Genomic DNA, 6,946 nt, shown 5'->3' on the forward strand with positions numbered 1-6,946 from the left:
TATGTATAGCTTTTTGGCAACTGGTTAGGGCAGATTCTCCCTTCTAAGTAAATACATGTAGATAGGGGGTGCCAGTGACACAGTTCACCTAAGCCAGGGGTAGGCAACCTTTGGCTCTCCAGATGTTGTGAACTACATTTCCCTTGATGCTTTGCCAGCAGTATGACTGTAAGAGCATTATGGGAGATGTAGTCCACAACACCAGGAGAGCTGTAGATTGCCTACCCCTGACCTAAGCCAAAGAAAAACCCCAGTGGCCAGCCCTGTATTGCATGCTACTGGATTTATATCGTATTCCTTCTATAACTTAATACGGGCAATATGAATGGAGTTTTAAGGTATTAATGAACCATCATTTACAAAAGACCTGACGTGATTCCTGTTGTTGCAAGATCTAAATTCCCAGACTCTCCCCGAGCACAAGAAAAAGCCACAACGTCTAGAAGACCCAGCAGTTAATTCCCAGCCACTTTACAACTCCACAGAGACGTTTCCAAGTGTCTCGGAGACTGGTATTAATTTTCTTCATCCCCAAGATAAATAGCGTATGATGTAGTTAGACGCTGTTTCAAAGGCATCATTTGACAAAGCCCACAATTTTGGTAATTTCATAGGGACCTCTAAACCAGAGAGATTTTAGTTTGAACAACTTATCACAGAGAAATTCTTGAATAATATAAATGCACTTATTGGCAAGTAAATCAGAGAGAAGTAACCGTTCCACATATAAATAATCACTTGGGCAAATACACACATATCTATACTGACTACAGGCTTTGCTCTGGAGCTTTACCCAGAATAATATTGTAATAATGTTCCTAAAGCAGCGCTCCCACCATATTTTTATATGACGTACTCATAGCTATAAGTATGCTACATGGTTGCTTGGTGTCTCTGAGTGAAGCGCTGCTTCCCTGGGTCGCTTTACTCTTTGCCCAGGTAGGGGACTGGCATTTGGCCCTGCCCGCTCCCTATCCCCTCCCCCTATCCCCAGCCCATTTAAAGCAATACAGAACTACTCCCTCCCCTGGGTGTGACTAGCCCTGCCCATATATGGCTACCTCCCTCACATAGCCACTCTCCTGGAGAGGAAGAGCTCTGGGTAGCCTGCCATTGAAAGTTCCCAGCATGGGCATAATTAAAGGGACAGTTTAATTCTGGCCTAGAACCCCAAACCGAGGGGTGTATCCCGCTGCTCGATGGGCTGGTTACCGGGGAGATCTTTGATCTCCTCAACTGGCTCATTTGCACTATGGAGGATGTGCAGACCAAGCGCAGCCTCCATAGTCAGCATTAGAAGGCACCGTGTGCCTTTAGGACACGGAGCAAAGGGATATGATGTCATATCCAGGCACTTGGTGTCTTAAATGCACGGTGGGAAGTGCAGACTCTGCCGAAGAGGGGCCGCTGGTTTGGTGACAGTGGTGCAGAAGGTAAATGCATAGCTGTCACCGAGCCAGCTGGCAGTAGGTGTATCACGTACTTACAGATATGTTCAGCCCAGACACCTCTCCTTCATCAAAAATAGCTGGAGTTGGGGAAGGGGGCAAATGTAGTCCCTTTAACTACCCCTCACACTGCATAGCAATGTGTTACACCTCAATGTATAAAAAGATACCATAAAGACGGAATGAAAATTGGAATTACCAAATACACAGATGGACTATTACCCGGAACCTGATTACTAACACAAGGGTGTGATGTCCATTAATCATTTAATCTCTAATTAGATTACTCCATGCGCAAGACCAGTCACTTCACATAATGCATTAGTTCTAATAAGAACACTCAGACAGACCCGTAAGAGGAAATTATGTATTTAGGGGAATTTTTTTTTTGTATGTAATGTCTGGTTGTTACATTACATACAAAAGTAGAAAAGGAAATTTTATTTTAAATGAGCAGCTGGTGATTAAGCCCTGAGTTAGAGGAGTGCATGGTGCCATTAAATTTTTTTTAATTTTTTTTTAAAATTTATTTATTTTTCCAGAATTTGTGTCCCACTCCATAAGGGATCAGAGCCATCGATTGAAACTGTGCTACCACACATCAAAGTAGCCAAGAAAATATTTTCAGTAATAAATTTACATTTTAGTTCTGTATAAACATTAGTATGTTTTGCATTTTTATTCATTCAGGGCCGGCCCAAGGCAAAATGCCGCCTGGGGCGAATTTTAAAATGCCGCCCCCCCTTATCTACCCTTCCTCTCCCTCCGTCCCTGCCGCCCCCCCCATTATCTACCCTTCCTCTCCCTCTGTCCCTGCCGCCCCCCCCATTATCTACCCTTCCTCTCCCTCCGTCCCTGCCGCCCCCCCATTATCTACCCTTCCTCTCCCTCCGTCCCTGCCGCCCCCCCCATTATCTACCCTTCCTCTCCCTCCGTCCCTGCCGCCCCCCCCATTATCTACCCTTCCTCTCCCTCCGTCCCTGCCGCCCCCCCCCCCCCCTTGTACTTACCTTTCAGCAGTCCTGCGGCGAGTCTCCCTGTTCGGTCTCGGTGCCGGCTTGTAATGCTGAGCGCCGGAAATCTTCCGGCACTCAGCATTACAAGCCGGCACCGAGACCGAACAGGAAGACTCGCCACAGAGGAGGGAGAGAGGGGCGCCGAGCGGGTACTGACAGCTTGGTAAGCGAAAACCACTCGGCGCCCCTTTCTCTCTCTTTCGCTTTAAAAAAAAAAAAAGGGCTTGGGGCGGCAAAGTGCCGCCCCTTCAAAAGTGCCGCATTGAGCGGTTGCCCCACTCTGCACCATTGTCGGGCCGGCCCTGTATTCATTTATTCTATTATTTTGTATTTTGCTTCTTACAGTCAATGCGTTCACACGACAAAACTAGAACTGACAAACTAAGACAAACCGATACATTAGAGAGCCCGGCTCGCAAGCTTACAATCTAGAGGACGCCTGCTACTTTTAGAATAGCACAGTATCATAATATGAAGCAATTGGGAGCTCTTCATATGTGTTTGAACATTTTGTATCGCCATTCTTGGGAACTGTCTCACCCTGAGACTCTTAACCCATTAAAAGCCAATACGAGTCCTAGTGGAATCCTTGAATTGTCATTATTCAAAGATACACTTAACTGAGTCACCAGCATTCAAGCAGGGATATCAACCATAACATAATGACAGCAAAAGCACAATTTGGGAGTCTTATACGTGATCACAGCAGTGTAGAATAGGAAGGAGTCGGCTCCAGATTGTGTGACCCTGAGAATCTGCCCCTATACCTTGAGATTGGGGGGACAAACGTGAGCCTTGGGGTCAAACCCTATTACGAACATGTATCATAAATTAGTGGCCAAAAGGGGCCATGGGGTTTGTAGTTTACAACAAGCTGGTTATCTACTGGTTCATACCTGATTTAAATGACTAATATCTGTAGCCAACACCTTGCTTCCATATGGCATTAAAGTGCATAGGAAGGCTGGAGTGTCCCTTTAAAAAAATGAACTCTGCTTTTATTCCATGGTAAGTATCTGCGAAAAATGTTTTTATCTCTTATATTTATTTATAAATGTGTTTAGTTTTTTATTTTTATCTCCACTTTGGCACTTTGTATGTGTCTAGTTTAGTTCAGGTTATGCAAAATAAATTATTCTATTTAAGCCATTTTGGCAATAGTAGGTAAATGACATTCTGGTCTGCTCTCAGCATTGTCTTTAAACACAGTCTAATTAACTGGAAAACGTCTTATGAAAAAGGCCCTACTGTGTCCAAGAAACCACAAAACCTTGTGCATACATATAATAATGGAAATTAGTCATATTTAAAGCGAGGAAAGATACTTAGTGATCTATTAAATTGCATATTCTCCTGCTGGCAAGAGAAGTACGGAACCCATGAGGGGGAATAAAAAAGCTTACTCTGGTACAGCAAAACATATTAAATAAGTTGTAATTGATATTGTAGACCTTCTCAGCTAAGTCTTGGAATCTATATATGTATTCCAATGGAGAAATAACCTGGACCCTTGCTGACCCACCATTCTCTTTCAAGAGGATCTAACCGCGAAAGTACTGTCACTGTCCAGAATACAAATGACTTTAATAGGACAGTGAGTAAATGAGGAGGACCTTAACAGAATGTCCGATATCCTTCTTTTATCTGCATTATATAGTGTTTAAGGCTAAACAGGATTATTTATTATGTATTTTTTAGTAATAATATATCTAGCTTTAGAGGATGAACTAATTGGCTGTCAAACCCCCTTATTTTGTAGAAATGTTTAACGTTTCCAAATTTTTATGAAATAGATGCCTCAATTTTTAGCTCTTGTAGCTTATTAAAATGTATTTTATATAAATATATAGTCATACCTGGGAACTGCTCTCCAGGTCACTGTCCTCAATACCTGTGCAGCTTAGTCAATCAACGCGACCTCATACAATTTATTAAACAATAACAATGTTCCGTATATATACGCATATATACATTTAAGGATTGTAAGCCATTAGTCTTTGACTTGTTAAAATGTATTTCTATTAAATTCCATTTTGCGTTGCATTGCTCTTCTAGACATACACATTAAGTAATTAAATTAGACTTTTACGGAAACATTCCATTAATACAGCTCAGAGAGACTTCCTCGCTGTATCACTGCAAAAACTTCTCCACAACCATCTAAGAGATGGGTAATTTAAAGTACTTAAAATAAAAGGAAAAAAAAAAAGCTTAGGCATGGAGTAGATGCTCATATTTCGGATCTCCCCAGTCTTCTGTAATACTGATGAGGCTTTATTGTCCTGAAAGTACATAGAGATATCATTTGTAAGGTTTAGGATAATTCCGGCAATATTTATGTGCCCCAAAACGCTGCTATGGTTTCCGCAAGTTAAATGTTAATATGTTGGAAAGTAGCTTAGAGCATAAGGGGGTTATAAGCCGTTAGCTTAAACTGTTCCCTACCCAATCAAGACTCAAACACCCCATTTTAGGTAAGGACTTTGACAGAACATGGCTTCCCCTATTTAGCAACCTATGTTGGGCGCTGAGTTGAGACAGTGCTCCTGCTGCCCCCAGGAACAACGGCTGCCCCCAAAAAGTACCAATGCCCTCATTGTTGATCTGCTTTGTAACCAGCCCATTGAGCAGGGTAACCTCAAAGCCCAACATGGCGATCTACTCTGGGTTTTGAGGCAGAGGAGCTACCACCTTGTCAGCCTAGACTAAAATACTCCATTGCCCAGGCTGGTTGTCAAATAGCTTAAAATATGGCTGAAAGTATCCCAGAACTGTAACAGAGACAGAAAACTACAAACGTAGGAGAAAAACAAGCTGGGAATATTTGCAGCAACGTTAGAAAAAAGAAAGGTTAAAGCCGCCCAAACAAACACATATAAGATATTGCAATATTGTGCCCCCCAACACCAACCAAAAGAGAGTCTAAATGCAGCTTTTTTTGAACCTCTGAAAGAAGGTTAAAGTAACTCTACCCTGGGAATAAAATAATGGTTAAAGTGTGATTTTGTAGGACAGCAGTACCTTTCAATAATCCTACTTATCACTTATAGCAAATGATATAGTGCAGCGTGAGACATATGACTCAGTAGAAGAGGAGGCGTTTTCAGGCTGTAGATGGGTCCAAAATGATATTGTAGAAAAGCTGACTTAACTCTGTAACTATTTTATAATCGCAGCAAAATTCAGTTCATCATAATGTGATGTTAGGTGGGATATAAAACAAATTTGTTTCAATGTATCAGTGGTTTATTGTTCATAACTGCGTGACTTTATTTAATAGGTAGGACCTTATACTAAATACTCGGTATACAATAGAACCTACAGATTGTTTTGAGTGTCTATATATAGAGAGTTAGTTATGACACTCCAGATGAAAGCATTTCCACAGACATTTTTCCAGGCGTGGTGCAAAATACTCGCTTTGCCGAAGGGTTTAGGAATAGGCAGGATGAGGTTGATCATGTTTGGGGCTAATATGCGTTGTCCATTCCAATGAGATGTGGAATCATCAGAATGATATGGAACATTGGCTCTGCCAACCTCGTTTATCATCACGGTTGATGGTACATTTGCCTATTTTATTATTATTATTATTTTTAGTTTTATATAGCGGCATCAAATTCCGTAGCACTGTACAATGGGTAGCAAGTAGTATGTAATGTAACAAATTGACTAACAGAGACAACAGGTAAGGCGCTCCCTGCTCAAAGGAGCTTACATTCTTTCCCGGGCTAGCCTTGTGTGGGAGTCCAGCACTGCTCCGCGGTGATCTCCTGGAGAGTGACGTGCGTTGTGATGCCGTGCGCCTGCTCAGCAACATGACATGGCGCTGCGGCTACTCTCTGATATTCAGCCAAATTGCGAGATCCAGCTGGTGTGGTCATTCAACAATGGATTTGATTTTTAAATGAAATTGGAGACAAGACAGCTAGTTGCGCATGTTGTTTAGAACCATCCATGTTATGTAGCATAGCCAACTGAATTATTCTAAATGCCCCTGTCTTTTTTTTCGATTGATGCCCCCTCTTGTCTCACTCCCTGTAGACACCCCTGGCTTGAAGGTCATTGCCTTTTTTTTTTTTTTTTGGCACCGAATGGATTCACGTTATATTGTTCCTTGGTTAATTTTATGCCATTTGAGAAGCAAGTTGTAATGTCTTCATCGCAATCATGTTTATTTAAAGCTTATGTCAATGTCGGCTGCTGAATTCCCAACATTTGTTTTCAAAGATAGTTGAGCTCTTGGTATAACTGCAGCGTGAAATTTGAAATGATTTACATTTCAGACTAATAAATGACAGTGAGCAAGTATCCCAAATGCATCAAACATCTGTTCCTTAGTAGAGACAGAGAGAGCTAAGCTTGTTCTTCTCTTCTGCTACACATTTAAAATTTCACGGAGCATCTCACAGTGATAACAGTCCCAGACAGCACTGACACATAACCGTACTGATAATCTAAATGCTTCTGCTATTATAATCT

Source organism: Sceloporus occidentalis, unplaced genomic scaffold (assembly GCF_023333645.1).
Source record: "Sceloporus occidentalis isolate IW3139 unplaced genomic scaffold, rSceOcc1.0.p SCAF_29, whole genome shotgun sequence".
Taxonomy (NCBI): Eukaryota; Metazoa; Chordata; class Lepidosauria; order Squamata; family Phrynosomatidae; genus Sceloporus; species Sceloporus occidentalis.